The 25,243-nt window shown below is 45.7% G+C and overlaps 1 long non-coding RNA gene across 1 annotated transcript; it reads right to left on the reverse strand.

Annotated features, from left to right (window-relative positions):
• Positions 1-11,821: 11,821 nt before the first annotated feature.
• LOC125388304 (uncharacterized) lies at positions 11,822-24,726 on the reverse strand. The gene is made up of 2 exons (XR_007228187.3): positions 24,338-24,726; positions 11,822-12,301 (listed from the first exon to the last, which is right to left on the reverse strand). It is a non-coding gene; the product is annotated as an uncharacterized LOC125388304 (long non-coding RNA).
• Between the last annotated feature and the right edge of the window lie 517 nt (positions 24,727-25,243).

The raw sequence follows: 25,243 nt of genomic DNA on the forward strand, positions 1-25,243 counted from the left end.
CTTCCTAAAAAAGCATTTAATAAACTCTGGAACCAGAAAAATGCAGGAGGCTGTCCCTGAGATAAATCAGGAGCTGCTCCTCCTATTCAGGACTACTCCATTCTGCTTCTGGCCAGGTGCTGGGGGTGGGGTGGGAGTGGGGTCTGATGGAAGCTAGCCGCTAATGAACAGGTACTGAGCCAAGATGGTCCAGGATGCATTTTTGTTAACAGAGGGGTTGCTTGTATCTTTTTAATAGGGTGGGAGAGCATCTCAGTGGCATTGGCTGTCATGTGGCATGTTGTCACCTGGGGAGCCAATGTTTGGAGAACTAAGTTCTAGACTGAGACTTTTGACAATCTTATGGGGGTGGTCCCTAAACCCTCAGGCCCTGAGATTAGCAGAAGGAAACCTCCTCCCATATCTCCCCATAGCAATCCCTCCTAAGGCTTGGGATGAAAGGCTATCATAGTACCACCGTATCACAGATACATCTTACATATTTGTGATTACTACCTAGTGAAGCCATCAAAACTTAGAAAGCTGTCTTAACCCTCTCAGCACCTCCAAACTCAACAGAGGAAATCAATTAGCCCTTTGGGGGACAAGGATGTGAAATAAGGTCTCTTCTTCACTTGGCCTTGTGAAAAATGCCCTATGTTGGAAGACACTGGGGGAATGCTAGACGCCTATTCTTTGGGAAGCTGTATGAATGAACATTTTAGTTCAATTTCACCTGTCACTAAATTAGAGCAGAAAATCAGCCTTGGGTTGTGACTTCCAAATCTATGTCAGTTCTCAATGCTATTACAGTTTTTTTTTTTCCAAACACGGTCACTATGTTGGCTTTCAACAGAATGTGATGTGGTTGAACTGGCCCAGCTTAAGTACTTACAGCCCCCGGGTTTACGGATATATAAACCATGGCTGAAATAAATTAGGAAACTTGTCACAGCTAGACAGGTTGAGTTGGGAGTGGAGTTCAGGGTGTAGGCTCACTCAGCTTCCCCTTCTGTTTCGTTGTTTCTATTACATTGTTCCCTATCTCTGCATTTCCTGGTTCCTCTAAGACGCGGGAGATTTTAAGATGCGCTGTTTCTTCCTTCTTCTCTGTGAGATAGGTTTCTACCCTCACTTTCCTTTGAATAAATGAAGACGCAGAAACACTAGCAAAAGAAATGACTTTAAGAGCTGAAAGAGACCTTCCAAGCTACCGAGTCCAGGCTCCTCATTTTACAAGCGAGACGATGCCTAACAGATTAAATGGCATGTCCGAGGTCGCCAGGCTGTTAAGTGATGTAGATGGAAACCGCACTTGCGGACCACTGGTCAAATGTTCTTTCCGTGATCACACCACACTGTGCTGCTCCATGTTTGCCAAGAAGCACACAGCAGAGATAACATGAGAGGCCTGGGCTTGCTAGGCCTCCTCAGGCCAACAAGCGGCATTCACCAAGCCTCTCCTACTACCGTGCGCACCAGCCTGAGTTCTCTGCGCTGTCTCCAGCGTCCCCCTTTGTCCTGAGGGATCAAAGGGTTGAACTGCAACTCAGCTTGAATAAAAAAAGCCTATGTAGAATTATGTTGCTTTCCAATCTCACATAAATTCAGTTTCTTAGTCCCTTTGCTCCTTTGCCAAAAGTCACTTTTTGGTAATAAGGGTAATGAACTTAAGATGTGCATATATAGTCATATATGTACATATATATATACATGCATATAGAGTGAAAGCTGTATTTTTTTTGAGGCATGTCTGTAGCCCACGATGGCCTTGAATTTGCAGCAAGCTTCCCGCTTCAGCCTCCCAAGTTCTGGGAGTTGCAGGTGTGAGTGACCACACCCACACCCAGGCAGACTTACGGTCTTATTAGAGTTACCTCTCTCAGTTTTGACTGCATATATATGAGGCAGAGAGTTAACTATTCATCTAATTAAGAAGTCTCCATCTAAATTCACCTAGCAATGTATCCCACATTAGGCCTCCTTCTGTTTTGCCAAAGACAGTCTGACACTTCAGTTGCCTAGTGGTGGTGAAGTTGGTGCTTAGGTTAATAATACTTTGCTTACTTATATCAATGGGACTTTACCAAGCATGCTTGGCCTGTTCAACAAAACCTGTTCAAGGAGCAACATTTGTGGAGGCGTTCTCATGTTCATGCCTCAACACACCTCAGTCACAGGTTCTGTGACTACACTTGATGGACGAATGAAGACGCCCAGTCTCCAGGGATTAAGTACCCTGGCCACAGCCACAAGGCCTTCTAGTGGCCAAGCCAAAATTTAACCCTGGGGCTTACTTGTTCCAAAGTCTGTGTCCCCTACGATATCACATTCACCATGGCTTCAGTGCCTCTATTTGTTTTAACAGCTGAACTATGAGCTGAATACAGACGTGTTGGTTCCAATAGCAAAGACAGGACTCTTGGTAGCTATCCAGTAGGGCAGGGCAGACAGAATAAACATGGTACCCACCCTGGTAACCTGGGAGCTTCTTCTTAAAGATATTAGTCAAAGGCTTGAGGGTTTTTTGTTTTTTTGTTTTTTTTAAAAAAAAAATAAGTATGAGTAGAAGGGGAGTTTGGGGCCAATTTTTCAGTGAAACTCATTTGGGTACCTAAGAAATCTAAGTGGCAAGAATGTGTGTGGGCCTGTGTGAGGATGAATGAGAGAGTGCCCTGGAAAGCACTGAGCCGATGGAGGGCTTGCTTTTAAGGTGTTTGGGAAAGAAGACGAGTTTAGCGGAGTCCATTGCGTCGGCTCCAGAGACTTCTATTTTAGACAGATCTTTTGCTTTTCCTGTAAAGTCCCTCAATTGATGTTCTCAGCAGTTAGGGGACAGGCACTGGTAGTGATGCTCTGTCTAATGGCCACTACCGTGGCTCCAGTGTCACACATCTCCCTTCAGACCAGCACCAGTGTCTCCTAAGACATGCCCAACTTGGTGCACGGTGAATACAGAGGCCTGAGGATGTCAATCAACCTTCTTACCTTGGTCATTCTGGAATGAAGAAAAAAAGATGAGTACAACAGCCCCAAACCCAAAAGACAAAAAAAAATCTTTCAGCCTTTGATTTGGTTTGCTGTGCATCCTCACGCAAGACACCAATCCCAGCCCTCAGTAGGAAGAGGCAGATAGATCTCTGCATGTGCAGATGGCCTTGTCTACATAGTGAGTTTAGTTCCAGGTTAGCCAGAGCTACATAGCGAGACGTTGTACACACACATATATACCACATATCACATCACATCACACACATACACATATACCACACACACAAACACAGCACACACACACACACATACCTCTGCTTCAGGCACCTAAAGCAATCAAAGCAGTCACTGGACATTGCCTTTGCAAGTATAAGAGAAATGAGGTAGAGAAACTGGGTCTAGAAGTTTTTGGAGCAAAGCCCAGTTACACTGCGACTCTGCAGCCCCACAGAAAGCCCATGGTTCTCCCGGCCTGCACGATCTCAGAAAATGTCTCCTCCCTCCCAGCCAGAATCCCCCTCACCCTAGAAGAGGCCTGGGAGCTGGCTGCCCATAAACTCTTGCCTTCCTAAATATCAAAGAGAGTTGAACCTGGCTGTTTCTTTATTTCCATCAAGGGGCCTTTGAATCAAAGGGATTTTTTTTTCTGAGAATGAAAACACTACAGAGTCTTGAGGGACCAGGCCCTAAAAAGAAAACACTCCAATTGGAACTGGTTCAAGGCCCTCGTGTCCAATTAAGGAAACGCTCGCATTCCTGCGCTGGCTCTAGTCTATCTTTCTGTCTCTCCCTCCACAGCCAGGCAGGAATGCACTTCCGCAGCCAGGAGAGGCCACTACCACAGCGACACTGCTGGCATAGCGGAGGGCTCCTCTGGTGGGCTGTGCCTGTCAAGGCTTTAGACAAAGAGCAGGAACTACAGAACAAGGCATACTCCTTCATACCAATCCAGCCTGCTCCTACCCGGCCCGGAGACCGGGGAGAAACTCCACCATACCTGTGGCGTTATGAAAAAAGAAGAACACACTCCAGTCGCTTCCCTGAGTAGAAATACACTTCCGCTATGCTTCCTTCAGGGGCAACTGATCCCCGCAGAGTTCACACCCACTGCTCCTCCAAGGAGGAGCCAGCTGCCTATGACATCCCCCAGAGAAGGCTTCTGAGCACTTCACCGCCTCTGAGCAGTAACCTGAGCCAGCTTGAGCCTGCTGGAGTCCCTGGTGTACTTCACACCCACAAGACACGCCTTGGAATCAGATAGCTGGGTCCATCTTACACCCTTCTGCCCTTTCAACAGTTCCAGCAGGCATTAGCACATCCTCTGCACCAGAAGGGTTACCCGAGCTTGCAAGTGGCCATGCTAGAAGGACTTTGGGTCTCTCCCATCTTTGTCCTCCCCCTCACCCAGACAAAGCCATTCCCCGTGAGCGCCCCCATGTGCAGAAGCATTGTGCCCAGCAGGTGACTATAACTAGAATTCCTTAACCATCATCAGAGCTCCAGAGAAATAGCACACGCACTGCGTAACTGCGGAGTGTGCTGAGACCCGTGGCTTCTAAAGACCCTTGCTCTTTGAGGTCCGGTCACAAAGAAATGGGGTGCTGTCTGTAATGCTGGGCAGCATGGCAGGCACTGGGGAGGCAGGACTGAGATGTCAGCTCCTGCTAACACTATATGGTAAGTGCCATAGCAGAGACACATGACCATAATAGGGGTATGATAGGTTCTGTCATGAGCTGTAGGCCTCTTAGAGGGTTGCGGAACCTCTAAGCTCTACCAGGATGAGGATTGTGCCTAGCTGGGTGCTAATGTCCTTTTGACATTTGGCACACAGCAGGTGCTCTCAAAATACTTGTTGGATGAACAGTAGCTGGGAAATTAGGTTCATGTTAATATAGTTGATCTCAAAGGATGAAGAGAAGCCAGAGAAAGGCAATCTTGTCAATAGGACAATTGCTATCAAGGCTTCCGGGAGGAAAATGCCAAGAGAATGCTAGGAACTAGAAACGACTTGTCATCTATGAAGTTCAACGACGACAACAACAAAAACCCAACAAAAACACACAATTGGATTACAAATAAAGAAAATCTCAATGTTTTAAGTGAGTTTACTATTTTATTTTGGGATATATTATGGCTAGCTTCCGCTGCACTCAGCCCACAGGTGTGGAATGGACATGCCTGACAGACCCTGGGAAGAGATGCTGAAGCTTTGTAAGATACCAGCTCTGCATGGCAAACAGAATGAGTGCCTATGGCTAGAGAGGACGCACTGCTGAAGGATTGTGTGAAATTTCTTGGGGGAAAAAAAAAATCGTCTCTCTTCTGTTAGCCAAACCAATTCTCCAGCCTCTGTTTCCTGGGCTAGTGACCAGCAGGCAGGCCCCTCAGCAGAAACAGAAGTGAGTCACATTTAGTGTATGTGACATAGGTCTTTGAAGACTTCCCCTTCTGTCCCCTCTGGTTTTACACCTCTTTGCAGCCCCCCTGCCCTCAGAACCCAGCACCTCCTGACTGCTCTCCAAATGTTCAGGCTTCCCTTTTCTTTTTTCCTCAATCGTCTGTACTCTGACTCCCCAAGCCCAGGAAGTTTTCAGGCCAAGCGTTTAATATGACACGTAAATTCTGCCACAAGGGTGACATGTGGCACCGGCCAAAGCTGCTGCAGCTAACGCAGCATTTCCAGCGGGTGGGTAAGTGCGGGAGACACAACAGGGCCATGACGACATGGGAAGGAGAGAGCTGGCAGAAAGTCTGGGGTGGATGCCACCAACAGACACCCATAGAGGACAGCTGTCCCTATTCCCATCTGTCACACCCTTCTAGAGGACGGCGGACTGGAGCCCCTGACCTTCACTCTAAAGCGATGACAGCATTCTAGTCGACAGGCTTCGCCATAACCGAAGGAGACTCAAGGGTCCAGGAAGATCGTTTTCTTGCTTCTAAGAAGAGACAGAGACTCGGGCTGAAAGGGACTCCTCTTACTGGACCCAGGGAACTGGATGATCCTGCACAGATGTGCATCAGCAGAGGCGTCCCTGGCCACAGCGAGGAAGTACTGCATCAGTAGCCCGAGTGGTGCCAGATGCCAAACGCCTTCTCAAGAGCTCGAGGAGGTGCCAGAGGGTCCATGCCCTGGAGCCTCAGCAGGTGTTCAGGGCTCATCTGACAGTGCTGGCCCCAGCCACTGAGGGCGACAGGGCAGCTGGCCACCCATACTGCTCACCCTCCTGACTCAGGGCCACTTTGGAGAGCTGGCCTTGCACTTACAGCTACTCTGAGTGCTGCTGCTGCTGCTGCTTCTCTGGGAGACAAAGAACTTCCCCAGTGCTAACACCGGAGGCTTTAGAGCCACAATCCCTAACCTCCCCAACGCTGCAACCCTTTAATATAGTTCCTCATGCTGCAAAAGTAAAATTATTCCATTGATACTTCCTAACTGTAATGTTTCTACTGTTATGTATCATAATGTAATTATCTGATACGCAGGCTATCTGATGCTACCCAAAGGGGCCATGACCAACAGATTGAGAACCTCTGCTTTAAAAAAAAAAAGAGGCAGGGAAAACAGTGATGGGCATCTCAGCTCACTGCTGTTCCATAAGGAAAAAGCATGGTGTGTAGTGGTGCCTGCCTGCTATCCCAGCACTTTGGAGTTCAGTCACAATCCTTTTCAGGGAAGACGAACTGGGCTACTCAATGGGTCTTGATCATTGATAAGCACTATCCATTTTCTTTCCTTATCAGAGAGTTTGCTCATCCGTAAAATGGTCAACTGTATTGCACAGCAAAGGTGCAATAGTGTCAAGGGCACAGCTTCCCTAGCAGAAAGGTGCAGTATTTAATCAGTCGCTGTGTGAAGATGAACTGGGGGAAAGAAAAGAGAAGAGAGGGGAATGAAGAGAAGGAGCGAGGGAGAGAGAGTGGGAGGGAAGGAAGAAGGGAGGAAGCAAGGACACAAGGAAGGAAGCAAGGAAAAAGGAAGGAAGCAAGGAAAAAGGAGGGAAGCAAGGAAAAAGGAAGGAAGGAAGGAAGGAAGGAAGGAAGGAAGGAAGGAAGGAAGGAAGGAAGGAAAGTAGGTTAGAGCTTTAGTAACGATTCCACTGTTGCTTATTAGTAGAAAAACAAGTGAAATGTCTTCTGGGCTTCCCAGCTTAGCCTGCGCTAAAAGAGAATGATGCCAACAATCGTGGTCCCTGCCCCATCTCTCCTTTTTTGAAGTACCTTTTGGGGTGTATTTATACAGGGCCTCACAATTGTCAGTACCGTGTCCACAAGCACACACAGGACTGAGAGCTGAGACCTCTGGTTGCTGCATACGGATGGCCCAGCCATCCTTCGTGGCAGGTTAACAGTCTCTACCCTTACAACCCACCCTGCTACGCCCAGGGCTGCAGACATTTCCGTCAACATCTCCCAGCTGTCAGTTTGTCAGGAGCGTTGAGAAGTGTCCTGGTACCCAGGGCCAGCAAGTTGCTCAGCTCTTTTGTTCTTGGGACCTCTGCATGTGTGCACAAGCACTCACGCCCCAGGCCAAGGGCCTCTCAGCACTTGAATGAGTGCTCTGAGTTCTGGGTCAATGCCGGGGAAAGAGCACTGACCCCAGGCAAAACAGAAGCTTGTCCAGTTCCCATTATTTTACCTTCTTTTGTTTTTTGTGTTTGGGCATTTCTTGCAAGTAGCAACAGACACCTGCCAATGACTTCAGGGAAACAGGCGTGAGAGGCAGACTTGGTTCCAACAGGCCTCTCTCTTCTTCCTGGAGGGCAATGATTCATACAGCAGGTAACAGAGGCATCAAAGCAGAGGACTAGCCACCAGGCACGAGAGCCCGATCGGGGGAAAAAGGCAGGCCAACGGGTCGCTACAAAGGCTGCAAAGGAGTGAATTTTGATGGGAAGTGGGGGTGATGGCCGAAGTTGATACCCAGACAGACTTTCAGGTCTTCCATTCTGTGGGCATGGGGGATTGGGAGGGAGGGAGATGCAACAGGGTTAGAGATTTTGAGCTTCGTAGCTGGAGAAGCAGAGTTAAGAGGGGCTGGTTAAGGAGGAGAAGGTCATGTCTCTTTCCAAGAGACCGAGTGTAAATAGAAACTGCTCGTTTGTTTCCCAGCCACTCAGACCCGGATAATCCCGCAGAAACTATATTAATTACAGCACTGTTTGGCCAATCGCTTACGTGTAGTCCTAGCTAACTCTTACGACTTAACAGATTTCTATTAATCTGGGTATCACCATCATGATGTGGCCTACCGGTAAGGTTTCGGGGTCCTCTTTCAGCAGCTGCATGGCATCTCCCTGACTCTGCCTTCTTTCTCTCTGTTTCTCTGTTCAGATTTCCTGTCTGGCTTTATTCTGCCCTGCCATAGACCAAAGCAGCTTCTTCAGTCACTGGTGGTAATAAAATATATTCACAGAATACAGAGGGGCATCCCACGTCGATGGAGCTTCCATGCCCACCTTTCATGGAGTAGCAGCCACGCTGTTGTCTAACTATCAATACTGTTTTTCAAGCTGTGGGTTTGTGTCACCATGGCTTCTGCATAAAGGTCATGAGCCTGTAAGTGTGTGCCATGGGTATTCATACTGTTATACAAGTGGGGTTCCGCAGAAACAGATGGAGGCATGGCTTGGGACCCACACCTGTAGAAGGGAGGAGATACCCAATAGAAGACAGTGGGACATACAGTTGGGCTGAAGGCCCGACAAATCTTGGTAAACGCTGTGAGGAACTGTGGAGCTAATAGCATCCATCAAATACATCTTCCTCTGCCAAAATGCCTGGACCTTTATGGCCTTGCCTTGCTCAATTCATACTATGGACAGTCTTGAAGGAGTGTGAGCATCGGGGAGGCACACCTAGAAGATACTAACAGCTGGGCAGCAGACCCTTACAGAGAAGGGGATCTGGGTGGCTCATTTGATGCCTTTCACAGACCCCAAGGCTTGCAGCCCTGCTACATTGCTTCTCTACAGCTAACTGTGCACTGCACAGCACTGTAACCAATTGGCTCCTTAGGGAACACATGATTTCCTTCTGCCTATCTGACCCCTACCTCCACCTTGCAGGGGACAGAATGAAAGCCCAGAAAAATCTGCCTTTCCCAAGCTCAACAGGCAGGGCACTGTGAGCCTAGAGCTGCTAGCCTGAGATCCTGTCTCCCCTCAACCTCTTCTCAACTCCTTGGTGGAGACAGTCTGGCACTCTGAGAGTCACAAAGGAATGCCCACAGCTCCTGCTTGTGGATGGCAGATGCTGGGCCCCATTGTCAGCTTACACAGCTCTGCAGGAAGCCAGCAGCTTCAGTGAGGTGAGCACAAGACCAACAGAGGACTGAATCCAAGTTTCCAGGGAGTCCCCAAACAGGTTCCTCAGAGTTAAACTGGCCCAGCAGGGGCCATTTTGGAGCCTTCCATAATTGCTCTTGCAGGAGTGAGCTTTGGCTTGATCATACATCTGCATGAAAGGTACTATGGAAGCTTCCTAGGAAACTCTGGGGTTTACTACAGGGCTGCGGGTGAGGCCTCTCTGAGATATTGGGAATCAATGTTCTTATTCTGAGGCTCCATAGGGAGCTTGGGCTTTCCTGAGGCAGCTCTGCTTTGAATTTGTGATTCATAGATTAGGAGGCTCATACACTGCCATATAAGTCAGGAATTCTGATCTCTGTTGAAAACACCCCAGCGTAAGCAGCTGGGAATTCAATGCACACAGCAAACTACTCTAGACTCCATCTGCTCCTGCCTTCTATTCTTCCCTCTCTCCAAAACTCTTATCACTTTTTAAAAGCCTCTACTCTACTCTCTGTGGCCGTTGTAAGCATGGATACTTTCTAGAATGATGTAATACGTAAGGAACAGAACCAAGTAATGCCTTTCGGGGAAACCTTCTATTTATCTTCTCACTTTCTACTGGGGAATTACTTTGCAGGAATGGCGCAGTAGACTTTTAGGGGTCCCCGCGTGTGACCTTCCACACTCCCTGCAGTGCCAATCATGGCAGCCCTTGGCGACCACTGTGAGTGAGGCTGAGAATGTAGATAGGTCTCAGAGCAGTCATACATGTTGAGCGCGCCACAAAATTCAGGTTTTCAAAGAGTCTGGGAGAGGGTCTCACAGTGCCCAGTTATCTCAGAGGTGGTACGTGGCCAGGATCGGGAAGCTTGGCTGTCTCACTCCTTATGGTCCAGACATGATGAAGTGTCTCCCCAGGCACAACTGGGTTTACTTAGCACATCGCGTATCTCCCCAGAATGCTCTGACTGGCCACCATTACTTTCCCATTGATGTTTTCACAAGCTGGGCATTTCTGGTCTTGCTTTTCTCCTGCAATCCTCCATGGCCTGGCTGAGGCATTCTTTCCAAGCTGACACATCAACACAACTCCTCCCGGGATTAAGAATTTTCTCCAACTCCGTGTCCTTAGACAGAACACATCAGTAACTGGAGAGATTTGAAAACCAGACGTAGCCACCATTCTGCCTCTTTTGAAGCCAGAACTTCCTAGGCCCAATGCTGATACCGGGATCTCGAAGGTCCTGTGCTTGACTCAGGATTCTCCATAGAAAGGGGTGACTCATTCCCAGGTGTTGAGAGGGCCAATCACCACAAACAGACAACGCCTGTCTGCCACAGGGTGTCTATTACCCTTTGTCTCTGGGTTATTTCAGATCACAGGAAAGGGAGCAGAGGTAGCAATGAAATCCTTTGGAAATGACAGGCAGGAAACATGAATTAACCTTTCTCAGCTTCAGTCCTTTGGCCTGCCAGGTGGGGTGGGGATAAGAACACCCACCTTGCAGAGGCTGAAGAGTTAAAAGGAAAGATAGGAAACACCTGGCTCGGCACCTGTGCTCCAAAGTCTCAACACTGAGGCCAGCTCCTTCTGCACCTTACCCTGCTGTCGATTTCTGGCCCTCTCCATCTGCTGAATCAGACCCTCCCCCCATTTTAATGGGATTTAATGGGATTCCATGGCCACGCGCGCGCATCACAATTTGAGACTTGTCAATGTAAAAGGTCAGAAACCTCCCCCTTTGAGCCTCGTGGGTTTAATGGCATGTCTCTTGGCAACGAGCAGTCAGTCAAAATGAGTCTGCCCATCAAATTAAGACAATATTGACCTAACACAGGTGATCCCGGGTCAGGCTGGTTCTGCAGTGGCTCTGGCCAGACCAAGGCTCTCTCTGCTCACCTGCCCCGTTTCACCCGCCTCTCCTATCACCTGCTATAGCCACGGCTCTGGGGAGACTGCGGCTCCTGTTTACTGGGCAAGCAGAGATAAGGTTTCTCCCAACTCCACCTGGGCTCCTCTGCCAAGGTAAACTTGCTCCGCGGAATCGCTCCCTGACTGGAAAATGTGTCCGTCTATTTATTTCTCACTCCCACTGGAAAAAAAGGTGGGGGACAGGGGTTGGTGATGATGTCATTCTTTCCACAGAACTTCTCGAAGGCATCACATGTCACAGCCACTTCCAGGCAACGCTTGGGTTTCTCTGCACAGCACCTATGGAACAGAGCTAGTCAAGGGTGCTAGTTTCCTTTCCTTCTTCTCCCCCTTGCCTGTCCATCACCCCTAGTGAGGGCTTTTATTCTCTGGTGGACCCAAGTGCCACCTGGAAAAGGAACCTTGGTCTTGGAGGTGAGGGACCATTTCCTTGATATTTCTCTCACAAGTGAACTACAACCGGGCAAATACTTTGGCAGTCAGTGGGGATGGGGGTCAGGTGTTAGTCAGATACACCAAAGGACAGAAAACGGGGTAGAAAGACATTTTCAAAAGCCACACAGAGTCCGTCACAGTTGCAGTCAGCGAAACTCTTGCTGAAATTATTAACACACTAACCTACTTGTTTCAAGTCCTTTTATTTCAAAGTAACTATTAGAAGCTCTGACAGGGTAACACTCACCCATGACCCCAGCCCTCGGGAGGCTGAAGCAGGATGTTTGCTGCAGGCTTGAGGCCAGCCTGAGCTACACAGGCTGGAGTAGAGCAAAACTTTCGAAGTAGGCTGCTTGCCGTGACTACAAGATGTGCTCAGCCATGTTGCAGTAACAAGAAACACTGCCATCCCCCAGTCTCTGGCCAAAGCCCACAGAAGTTCCTTTCTCACATTTCCTTGTGTTCTCCTCCAGTGACCCGAATGTGTCATGCTTCCTCTGAGGCCAGGGAGGATAAAGCTTTGTGTCTGGGCGGCCATGTTGGCCAAAGCTTTTTGCTCACTGGCTTATGAGGTCATAAACGTAAGCCACACTCCTTTTTTTATTGGGTAGAGGAAGTCTCCAGGTCATTTCTAACTTCAGAGTGGATAGAAAATACAATCACCTGCCTGGAAAGCAGACAGCCAAAAATTACTTAGTGGGCAGCACTTATGACGGCCGCATGAGCATTAGCAAATATTAACACATTACCCTTTCTACTTTGTGTCTTTTTATTTCAAAGAAAGCAAATAGCGGAAGCCTTGCAGTGTAGTGCACATCTGTCATCCTGGTACTAAGGAGTCAGACACAGAAAGGCTGCTTGCTGCAAGTTCGAGGCCAGCTTGAATTGCAGGGCAAGTACCAGGCCAACACAGGATACACAGCGAGACACAACCTCCAAAACAAATAGATAGATATATAGATAGATGGATAGATAGATAGGTAGATAAATATATTCCAAAAAACACAAAAGAAAGGATAGATAGATAAATAAATAAATGTATCTAAACAACACAAAAGAAAGGAGAGATAGATAAATAAATAAATGTATTCTAAAAAAACACAGAAGAAAGGAAGTAAATATGAGAGGTATAATAAAGTCCTCTCCAAACACTTTATCCTAGTTTCTTCCTTCATTACCCGAACTTGTTTTGATTTCCATCTTAATCATCCGCTCCCTTGTTTTTTAAAGAAAACTTTTTATTGCACCAGTGTGTATTCACAAACACCATAAAGTTTTATTTAGGTGGGGCTTGGAAACTTTACCAATAAAGTATTATAACCCTTGATATTACATAGAACATAAGCATAGAGAGAGAGAGAGAATTAGAGTCTTCTGCAATGTGTTTCTGCCATGGCACTATAATTGTAAGATCTTGATCTCTGATGACACATCCTGCTGTCTTCATTGTATAACTACAATGCAATCTGCTTATCTGTTCTCTTGTTGACGGATAGTTCAGATGTTTCCAGCGTGGCCGTAAACATCTTCATACATGTCTGCCTGACTGCCTGCCACCAGTGGAACTTCTAGACATGACCACTTTCATCTTCACGCCTAGTTGCCAGACTGCTCTCCAGAGGGCTTGGATCAGCTGGCAGCACCACCAGCCATGCATGAGACTCGGAGGTTTAACTGCTCTTTCCTAATACTTGGCACGAGCTGCACATTTTTGCCAATCTGGTGGGTGGAATGGTAACGCTCTGTTGTTCTGCATTGTATTTCTCTAATAGTGAGAGTATGCTTCTTTTTATAGTCATCGGCTTTCTGGAGTTCTTCTAAGAGTCCTCTATATTCTTTGCCCATGCCTCTTCCATATGTCAACCTATTAATTTGTGAATTTTATTTACATACTATATTAATTACAAATTTCTTCTCTCAGATAATCTGGTTTGTTTTTCTATGTGTTATAGTGGACTTTGTTGGATAGATGTCAATGCAACTAAATTTATGAACTTTTTCCTTCTAATTTCTTATTTAGTGAAATTTTTCTTTATCTTAAGATCATGGCTTTTTAAATTTTCATGTTGTCTTCTAAAGTTTGTGTTTTTTACCTTTTTTCTTTCTTCTTCTTATTTTTTGTTCTTTAATCTTCCTGAAATTGACCTAACATAGAAATCCACTTTGATGTTTTCTACCTGATGGGAGCTCTGTTTAGCACTCATTAGTCAGCAGAACACCCTTCCCACCTGGGTTAACAGCTTCACCTCTGCCCTGGATTGTTTCGGAGCATGGATGAGCCATGGCTGGGTTTTCTGCCCTCCTCCATTAGTCTATCCTGTGCCCAACCACATTGTCTTCTTGCTAAATATTTTGAGACTAAATGTTGACATCTGGTATGGCCAGTTCTTCAAGCTTGTGTCTTTTCAAAATTGCTTCTTGGTTATTCTTGGCCCTTTGCTTTTCAAAGGGAATTTCATAATGGTATTATCTAGTTCCAAACAAAACAAAGCGCCCCCCCCAAAAATCTATTAACACTAACTGACATTCTATAGATTAATTTGGGAAGAAATGACATTTCTTTATTTTCAAATCTCCTTTTTAATTATTTGTATAAGGCGTGGCACACTGTGGTTTCCCAGGCTTATGTAAGACTCTTAACTTCCTCCTTTTCCCCTCTCTTCAACTCTTCTTTGGCTCAAGCACTGTGCCCAATTTCTTCTTGTTTCTTTGTTGTGTTTCTTTGTGGTACCATCCCTGTCTTTTGAGAGTTTCTACCTGTATCCAACTCTCCTAGACGCACACGGTACTGACAGGGTGGAGGAAGGACAAGCGCTCTGGCAGCCTTCAGTGAGGAGGTGTGAAAGTGGGATTACACAGAAGGGGTGTGCAGCTGTGCTTTCAAGCCTTAGAATACAGTATGTATCCTGCCTCACACAGTCAGAGTGTAGTCTGGAAGGTCTGGACTCTAGCTCTATCGTCTACCAAATCAGATCTCGGGCAAAATATAGAGCCTCTTTGTGTCTGTTTCCCCTCTGCAATGTCATGTTGAAAATATTTATTATCTTGTCCTCGTAACTGTGGGAAATAAGAGTTAAGGTGAGCCAAGCCCTTGCGACAGTGACTGGCACAGTACAGGTGCCATTGATGTGTTACCTGTCATTGTCATCACCGAGACAGGGCATCTAAACCATGCTCCAGATAGGATTAATTTGAATGTTTAAATCAAGTAAAGTCAGAATCACTGAGCAATCTCAGCAGCAAGTACAGGGTGTTGGCACTACATCTTCTCATTGCACAGAATGCCTCCGTCCATACAGCTGATGTAATCATTGCTGACCCCAGAGGTTCTGATTGAGTTTTGACCATGGCTTTGAATTTCAGATTCAAAGAATGCCACTCAAGATATACTAATCCAATTTCCTACCTCATGCTGATAGCCCTTAGGATAAATATCTGAGGAAGGAGAGTCTTTCTGAAAGCAAACCAAGAAGGTTGGAATCTTGAGAGATCCCCAGGCTTAGGGATGGAAGAGTACGGATCAACAAGAGTTCAGAAGGTGCTGGGGGAAACTCTTCAGTGAAGCTGAGTGGGAGGGCTTGTTTCTCAAGGGCTGGTGACTGGGGTCCTGGAGAAACAGACTTATCGGGGAAAAGAATGGGCCTTTGATACTCCTAAGAAGGCTACCAGAGGAGTTTGCAATATCTACGTGTGGGCCCTACCAGGCAGCCAGGGGAGCTGACAGTCCCCACAACTGTTGCCCTGTTTGAGTTAAGACTTTGGATGTCCCTATTTAATATACATGCACAGACACCCAGACAGACAGGCAGGCACAAATGCACACGCGCGTGTGCACACACAAACACACACACACGAGTAAGACCACGTCATCAAGGACAACCTTAGTTTGAATTCCGCCACGTAGGCCTAAAGACCAGGTTACGCAGATGTCCTATCAAGTTCTGCTGGTCAAGGGGGAAGGGAGGACTCAAGGTGCCGGGCATGCGTACACTGGATGGCCAGTGGCGATCTGCTGACTGTAAAGGAGAGGCTGATTGGGAACTCATGGACAAGAGTACAGCGAGGGAGGGCCAAGGCGTGGGTGGGATCACTGCCTTGGAGTTACTTCTCCACCTTCCGAAAGTCCCTAGACAGTTGCCAGCAATCCCAACAGCTGCAGACCTGTGGGAGATCTTCTCCCCTCTAGTAAAGCAGAACGAAAGCAAGGGCTCCACAGTATGTGTAGATTTCTTCTGGGCCCTCAGACTCCAGGGTAGAGGTTGCTGTGTGTCTGTGACAATTCGTGCTCCGGTGAGAGTGGCACCATGCTGTGTGCAGCATTGTGTGTGTGTGTGTGTGTGTGTGTGTGTGTGTGTGTGTGTGTGTGTGCGTGTGTGCGTGTGCATGCACATACATGTGTACAGACCACAGGAAGGTCTCCTACCCCTGGAAGCTACACAAGGCAGTACAAATTTTCTCTTTAATCATAGCAGAGAAAACAGGGTCCAAGAAGAAGCCAAGAAGTCAAGGCAGAGTGTCAGGATGGAATGGCGGAATGCAGGGCCAAGTCTGGAGCTGGTGGAGGTCATTAGCTCAGGGCTGGGCTGGGCTGAGCTGGTTAGCCCAGATTCTCCCTGCCACAGGGAGGGACCTGCTGAAGGGACTGCCACCTTGCCAGAGGTCATGCCCTGGGTGTGGGCACACTCCAGTCGTGACTGGGCTCCTGCTGTGTACTCCCAGCGCCTCTCGCTCTAGCCCTCCACCCCTCTAGTCTCTTGGTTTCTTCATTGATGCATTCACTCACACAGCAGACAGGGCTGCACTGTGCACAGAAATGAAGTAGGATCTGTTTCTGCCTTTCATAGCGTGTTGGAGGACAGCAAAACCTACACAGATAAAGGCAAGAGGGATTGGATCGCTCTTTCCAGACGGTGCAGGGGCTAGGAGCACAGGCTTTGGAGCCAGAAAGACAAAACAAATAATGAATAAAAATATGTTTGAAGTCATAATGACTAAGCATTTCTTAGAATGAAATATCAGATTGAATGAATTCCTAGTGTTAAATAACTTGGGTAGAAAAGAAACCCAGATCTCTGTAGTGGAATTTAAGAACATAAATGACAAAGAGAATTCTCAAAACATTGATAGAAACTGGATAAACGAAGATGAAAAACACCGGGAACACGACAAAACTTGATGATAAAACTGAATACAGCAATTAAGTAGTCTTTAAGCTGTTCATGGAAGAGGATTTCATGCCTATGATTTTATATCCGGACAGACACTTAAATAAAAGTTAGAAAAAATAGTATCAAGCATTTAAGATTTTTAGATGACTTTATCTTAAATTTCTTCTGGAAACATTCCTGTAGCTAAATGTTCACTAGCATAACCTGACAAACAAAAATAATAACAGAACAAACAAACAAACAAAAAACAGAATAAGTCTAAAGAAATGTATGCATAAGCTAGGCATTGTGGCTCATACCTGTAAACCCAAGCAGTTGGCAGGCTAAAGCAGGAGGGTCGCCAAGAGTTCAAAGGCATCTTGAGCTAGAGTGACAGGCTAGTTGTTGTTACTGTGAAACTTTGTTTAAACACGTGCGCACACGCACACGCACACACACACACACACGAACGAGAACACACACTTAGAGAAGTCAAGGACAGCAACAAGGCATTGGACATGCTGGATTTTTTTAAAAATATACAAATCCTACGGGGCTGGCAGCTGGTTCAGTTGGCAACAGCACTTGCAAGCCTGATGCCCTGGGTATGATCCCCAGCACCCACATAAGGTGTAAGGAGCGAAGCAGTTCCTAAAGGCGTCCTCTGACCTCTACATAAACACCATGGCACATGTAGACCAATACACACCATAATCATACATGCATACACATACTACTAATCAACTTTAAAGTACACATGTATGTTCACAAACGCCTGATAAGATTGCTGGAGGGATTGAAAAGAGAAGTTAAAGCCATATACTAAATACCACACTTCTAACAAAAGTTTTAGGCTAACAATATTATGAAAATTAAACTTTGAAAGCTTATTAACGTTGAGACAGTTTTTGGGGTGTTTTGCTTGTTTGTTTTGGAAAGCTGTAAAATTCCCAAAAAATGGAATTAAAGAGATTAGTTCTGGGCGGTGGTGGCACACGACTTTAATCCCAGCACTTGGGGGACAGAGGCAGGTGATTGTCTGTGAGTGTGAGGCCAGCCTGGTCTACAAGAGCTAGTTCCAGGCCAGGCTCCAAAGCCACAGCAAAACCCTGTCTTGAAACAAAAACAAAAAAAAAGTGAAAACAAACAAACAAAAAAAGATTTAGCAATTTTTCAAGCATCCAATAAGGGACTGATCAAAGAACTTCCCCTTCCTGGAAAGCTCTGGACTCAGGCCACAGATAAATTCTGCTCTTGTTGAAGGTAGAGATGATAATCCTTAGACAACCCAAGCTGTTCCAGAAAACAGAACTGAGATTCTCCACTGTAAGACCAACTTTTATTACAAGGACAGCAGAGACAGAAAACTTTCAGAATACTTCATGTCTCTACATAAAATACTAGCTGACTGTATATAAGAGTCCAGTAACGATGATACACAGAAGTGTCGGGGCTTGGGAGGTAGAGGAAGGAACAGTGGGTGGGGAAGCAGGATGTGCTATTAGGTGACTGAAGATGACCAAAGTGTGTCGTATACATGCCTGAAATGTCATTTTTGTATAATTAATAAATGCTCATACACATGGCCAGGCTTGGTGGCACAAGCCTTTATCCCAGCACTCAGAAGACAGAGGCAGGCTGAGCTCTGTGAGTTCGAGGCCTGCCTGTTCTATGTAATGATTTCCTGGCCAGCCAGAGCTACATAGTGAAACCTGTCTCAACAGATATACATAAATAAATGCTAATAAAAATGAAAGAAAATAAAAATAAATAACATGAATAAAATAGTTACAGCTGGGGCTGGAGAGATGGCTCAGAGGTTGAGAGCACTGCCTGCCCTTGTGGAGGACCCTGATTTGGTTCTCAGTACCCACACAGCCCCTCACAGCCCCTCACAGTCCCTCACAGCCCCTCACAGCCCCACACAGCCCCTCACAGCCCCTCACAGCCCCTCACAGCCCCTCACAGCCCCTCACAGCCCCACACAGCCCCACACAGCCCCTCACAGCCCCTCACAGCCCCTCACAGCCCCTCACAGCCCCTCACAGCCCCTCACAGCCCCACATAGCCCCTCACAGCCCCTCACAGCCCCTCACAGCCCCACACAGCCCCTCACAGCCCCTCACAGTCCCTCACAGCCCCTCACAGCCCCACACAGCCCCTCACAGCCCCTCACAGCCCATCACAGCCCCTCACAGCCCCTCACAGCCCCTCACAGCCCCACATAGCCCCTCACAGCCTCCAGTCACTCCAGCCCCAGGAGACCCAGTGTCCTCCTCTGGTCTCTGAGGGCACTGAATGCACATGTGCACAGATATAAATGCAGGCAAAACACTCATACACACAAAAGAAAAAGCAATAAACCATCTAAAAGCTATAAATGATTAAAGATTATTTTTAAAAATAGAAAGTTTGCTGGGCAGTAGTGTCACAAACCTTTAATCCCAGTACTCAAGAGGCAGAGGCAGGTGGATCTCCACGATCTCAAGGCCAGCCTGGTCTACACAGCAAGTTCCAGGATAGCCAAAGCTACTCAGAGAGACCCCCATCTTGAAAAACAAACAAACAAACAAATAAGGGGAAGTTTAGATGTGAGAAAGAAACATGATTTTCACCATTAATGGACTGAAGGATGAAAAGTTTATGATTACCTCAAAAAAGTTTTTTTTTCAAACTTACGAAGTTTAAAAACTTTAATTTTTCAGGAAATATCACAGACCTCTATTTCTATTTTCTCAAATGGACAGGTCTATGATTGAATGTCTATGCCCAGTGGAGGACATGGAGAAATTCCAGCTTATGCCTGAAATCAAAGGTCCCTATAATGATTGCCATAGTTCAAGGGAGTTATAGGCATAACCAAAGCAATAAAACCAAACCAACAACAACAACAGTAATAGTGACAATAATAACAAGCAGGAGCTATAGGGAGGAAGGAGGAAAAGCTGATCAGACACAATCAAGACTCAATCAACATATTTTAGATCTAATCAAAGTTCAGAAGTTTTCTGGATACCAATTATATTATGAAGATGAATGTCACTCCCCAATGCCAGCAGTAGAAGATATATTAAAATACAGAACATATAAGAATATAATGATATTTTCAGAATAGTAATTGCAAAGCAAAAACAAACCCTGAGGCATTTGGGATCATTCTTACAAGAAGTGTTGCCCCTTTAAGGAGAAAATTATTAAAGCTTTTCAAAAGAAGGGCAGAAGAAAAATAAGACACTAGATTCATTGATGGGGTAATTTAGCTATTTTCAGAACTTATTTTTTACTTATATTTATGTGTGTATGTGTGTGCCATGAGTGTGGGTGCCTGAGGAGATGAGAAGGTGTTGGCTACTTTGACGTGTAGTTCCAGGCAGTTGTGAGTCATTTGATTCGACTGCTGTGTCCTGAACCTGGGTCCTCTGGAAGAGCTTCAATGGCTCTTAACCACTAGCCATCTCTCCAGTCCCAGTGATTTAACATTTTTTTATATATGAATTTCCTCTAAGTTAATTTATAACTAAAATTTCACCAAATTATTTTAGGAACTAAAGACACATATTTTATAATGTATGTGGAAAAGCCATGGGACTATAAGGTATTCGATGTTAGTGTAAGACTGAGCAACTAGTGTGGAACAAAACGAAGATGCTCAGGCCAGACCCACTGTTCCGTATAGACGCTTGGCATTGACAATGGAGGTGGCACCCAAAACAGTAAAGAGTTTGAAGATCAGTAACGGGATCTAGCTAGTTCCATTTTATGCTGAAACAAGAAGCACTTCCTGATCCTCCGTGACAAGTAAGCTCAGTATGGAAGCATGGAATGTCTTTGTGGCTCTGGAGTGGGAAAGCATAACCATATGGCAGGAACCTGATGAAACTGATTATATCGACAGTGCATACTTATTTCAGTGCAATTTACATACAACTGAACGATAGTTTGGAAGGCTGTGCCTGCAACCAGAAGGTGCTGCATACCTCGGCCATATATTTATCTCTTGCTCATAGAAAAGAGAGGAGATGTTAGATACTCTTGGTAAATTGACTGAATAAGCAGGAGGAGACTCAAATGTTGTCAAGTGTGTAAGATGCCCAACGACGTGGGCAATCAAAAAATGATAGCTGGCCTTTGAACACCCACTCAGCCAGCAAACCCGGAAGGCGGAGAAACGTTAGCCATTTTCCGCTGTGCTGCAGTCCTTCCTGGCAGTCTGTCATCAGGTGGCTGCGTGTACCCCAGATCCCAGCACCTAGAATTCCTACCCCTGAGTACAGGCCGTAACAAAATTCTGCAGGTAAGTGTGAATGTCCCTTGTTGGAAGACACCTAGGGAGAAGGTCACTAAAACAAGATGAAGATGAACAAAAGACCACAGTGACATACAACAAAGTGGTCAGAAGTAACAATATCAATGTGATTAAATCTTATAAATGAATTAGGGATTCCATTATATTAAAAAACTCAATGGTCAGAGAAGTATTTCTATACACTAATAACGAGAAATCTGAAAAGGAAATTAAAATATCAACTCCATTTACTACCGTGTCAAAAAGAATTAGATATTTCTAAGATAATTAACTGTGATGATATAAGTTACATTCACAAAAACTAAAAAAAGTTGCTAAAATAAAAAATTTAAAAGCAAATCAAAATATGCCACATGTTCATGTTGAATGTCCAAATGTTAAGATACCCATACTGCTGAATGGGATTTACATAGTCAATGTAACCCCTAACAAAATTCCAACAGTACTTTTCCTAGACATAGTTTTCTATTCAAGGCAAAATTAATAAGGAATATGAGGTAGCCCAAATAACAATCTGGTAAGAAGAGGAAGCACAGGGGATACACGCTTCCTAAATTCAAAACATACTACAAACCTACAGCAATTAAAACAGTGTGGCATTAACATAAAGACCAGCAAATGGTGTACTCTTAAACAAACTGTGTTGGGGCAGTTGATGAAGATGAGCCAATACCTTATACCACATGTAAAATAATAAAAATATAATAAAACTTAATGTTGAACTTGGCTAGTTCTTGGATATGACACTAAAAGAACAGGTGAAAACAAACAAACAAACAAACAAAAAGAAGCAAAGCCCACACAGTGGAGAGTTCAACCAACTAAAAATTTTTGTTTACAAAAGGACATAATCTGAAGAATAAAAGGAAAATATGGAATGGTAGGTGATATCTATAAATTATTTTTATACTATTAGATCTGTGGAGTTCATATGTTGAATAAGAACTCCTATAACTCAATAATTAAAGACTAAATAACCTGACTCAAAAATAGGAAAATTTGAAACTTAGAGATGTTTTATATTTTTTTCAACAAAAAAGAACAAAATGATGCAATTTGCAGGAAGATAGGAAGATCTAGAGATGATTATGTTAAACAAAATAAACCAGACTCCGAAAGACAAATACAGTGTAATCTCTTGTTTATGAGTCTAGGAAAGAAAATAGACAAGTAAGTAAAAGAACTTTGGAAAGAGGAAGGGATCCACAGGAGGAGAAAGAGGGACAGGAGAGGGTAAATATGGTCAAAGATTACTATATATATACATGTAAGCATCATAATAAACCCATTATTTTCTATAATACACACTAATAAAAATATGACATAGAGATGTGAGCATAAAGTGTTTGCTATGCTACCCTGAAGACCCTCCCCGAGTTCCATCTTCTGAACTCTTGTAAACAGTGGACATGGTGGTGTGTTTGTAACCTCAGTGCTGGGAAATAGAGACGAGGGCTCCTGGAGCTCGCAGGCCAGCCAGCTTCGCTGAGCCAGCAAGCCCCAAGCCCATAAAGAGCTCTGATCTCAAAAAAACAAAGTGTGTGGCTCTTGAGGAATGGCATCCAAGGTTGACCTCTGGCCTGCACATTCACACACATACATGAACACATATCTACACATATGAATACACATAAACTTTCAAGCATGCACACACACACACACACACATGACTAATACACACATGAAAAGGTGTTCAACATCAATCATTTTCAGACAAGTGCAGATTACAACTACAATGTCCTCTCGTGTGTGTGTATGTCTCTGTGTGTGTGTGTGTGTGTGTGTATCCAGGAAATAGTCAATGCTGGCAAGGATGCTGAAAGATGGGGACCTTCGTCTGGGTTGCTGGGAAGACAAAATGCTGTGATTGCTATGGAAAACAGTATGGATGCTTCTCAAAATAATTAGGAATAGAACTACCACTGAGCCAGCAGTTCCACATCTGGGAATTCGGACGAAAGAACTGAAAGCAGAATCTTGAGGAGACAGTCACACACCAAAACTCATGGCAGCTCTAGTCACCGTGGCCAGGAAGTGTAAACAGCCTCAGTAGCCACCAAGCAATGAACAGAAAAATAAAATGTGCTGCACAGTAACCATCCACCGGAACATTATTTGCTTAGAAAAGAAGCATATTCTATACAACACAGAGAACCCAAGGACGTGATGCTAAACCAGCGGTTCTCAACCTGTGGGCTGTGACCCCTTTGGGGGTAGCATATCAGTTTTCCTGCATATCAGGTTTTTACATTATGATTCTTAACAGTAGCAAAATTACAGTTCTGAAGTAGCAATGAAAATAATCTTATGGTTGGGCGTCACCCCAACACGAGGAACTGTATGAAAGGGCCATAGCATCAGGGAGGTTGAGAACCACTGAGCTAAAATATATGGGGCAGTTGCAAAGACAAATTAGGCCAGACATTGGTGGCTCATGCCTGTCATCCCAGGGCTTGGAAGGCTGGGGAAAAAAGATTGCCATGGGTTCAAGGTTAGCCTAAGGTACAGTGTGTGGCTTATATTTTTAAAAAGGAGGTAAGGGAGGGAGGGAAAAATACCAAAAACCAAAATAGGACCTTTGAGTATCTTGATAATGACAGTGAAACTGATGATGGAGACTTTAGAGTGCATTGAAAAGAGGTGGGAGACCCGTGCTGAAACCCACGCCAGGGTAAACTGGTGAGGCTTTAGGGCCTTAAGACCAGAGACAGAGTTTTGCTCCATTGGATAGCACATGCGAATCTGTTGTCTTATTAAAACAGAATCCAAGCCGTGCCTCTCTCTTCACCAGCTTCGCAGGCCTGTGAGCCTGGGGAACAGCAGTAAGCTGTGTCCGCCGGCCAGCTTGGAAAACCCTGGACTCTGAGATGAGTATTGACTGGGAATGACAGCTTAAGGGTTCTGGGGTTTCTGGGTTCTCGCGCTCAACCTCACAGCAGGCCTTGCTGCTCTAAGCCGTTTTGGCTGTAGAGGACTCTGCAGAGGGCTAATGTAGCTAAACATGTCTCCAAACCCCAGGTCTGCCAGTTGCTTCCTGCAAGATTCAAACAGGACCCCAGAGGACAGGCGGCCCATCTGAAGCTGACTGCACTGGGATGTTGGGCTGACACCCAGATGACCCAGCCAGATAGAAGCAGTGACATTTCCTTCTTTCTTTTCCCACTCCCCTGGCCTCGATACCATCCATGTCTGTACGAACCAGCTCGCGCCCTAGTGAGAGATGCTGCCTACTAAATACCTGTGAACTCACCTCGAAGGACCATCATGCACACATCTGCAAAGTGATTTTCCTCTGAGTGCTCCCATACTCCCACAGGCAGAAGGGGCGATGCCCTCTTCCTGGATACAGAAGCCTGTGTAGAGGGAAATGGTCCCCGGTTAGAAAAGGACAGGTGGAGGCCTGGAAGGCTGCCTTGTTTCTGTTCAAATTCCAGGAGTGTTCGAGGGTCTCGCGTGGTCTCTACGCCTTGGAGGCACATCCTCCCACCAAGGGATCCTGCATCTCACCTTGGCTTCTTCCACGTGAAGGGGCAAGAAAGGTCTCAGCGCCCTCACCGCTACTCCAACCCAGGGTTTTCTAGGATGTAAACCTCTGGAGTGGCAGGCTCCTGCCCCCTGCTGGTAACGCCTGGGCATTGCTCAAACAGCAGTCTAGTCACCAAATCCCTTTGAAGATCATTGTGCTTCTTGAATAATAGCAATCTGAGCACTGTTGCGCCAGTTCTGTATCTGAACAGAATACAAATCACGCTAGGAGCTCCAGACTAAACGTCAGGAGACCCCATTTCCAACCCCGTGTCTTCTGTATTGTGTTGGGCTAATCTCTCGGCTTCTATTTTCAAAATTGTAAAATGGATATAATCCTATTTACCTTTTGGGGACGTGAAGAGGAGGCGTATTTGGAGCGTCACGGAGCAGAGACCAAGGAGCAGGTCCACTAACACTGGCTGATATTCAGGGTTTTATGAGGCTGTGCTGCTCCCACTTTACTTGCCTGAGGGCTGAATTCTGTCCAAATGTTTCAAACATCCTCAGAATTGGAAGGTAATTAAAGGCAAGTCAGGGGCACTGGGGATTCCTTAAGGTTGATAAGAGGTATCCATTGCTCCAATACTCAAGCCCCACCTCCCCTTGCATCCTTAGGAAGGCGGGACAC

The sequence above is a fragment of the Myodes glareolus genome, chromosome 6, assembly GCF_982192425.1.
Source record: "Myodes glareolus chromosome 6, mMyoGla1.1, whole genome shotgun sequence".
Lineage (NCBI taxonomy): Eukaryota > Metazoa > Chordata > Mammalia > Rodentia > Cricetidae > Myodes > Myodes glareolus.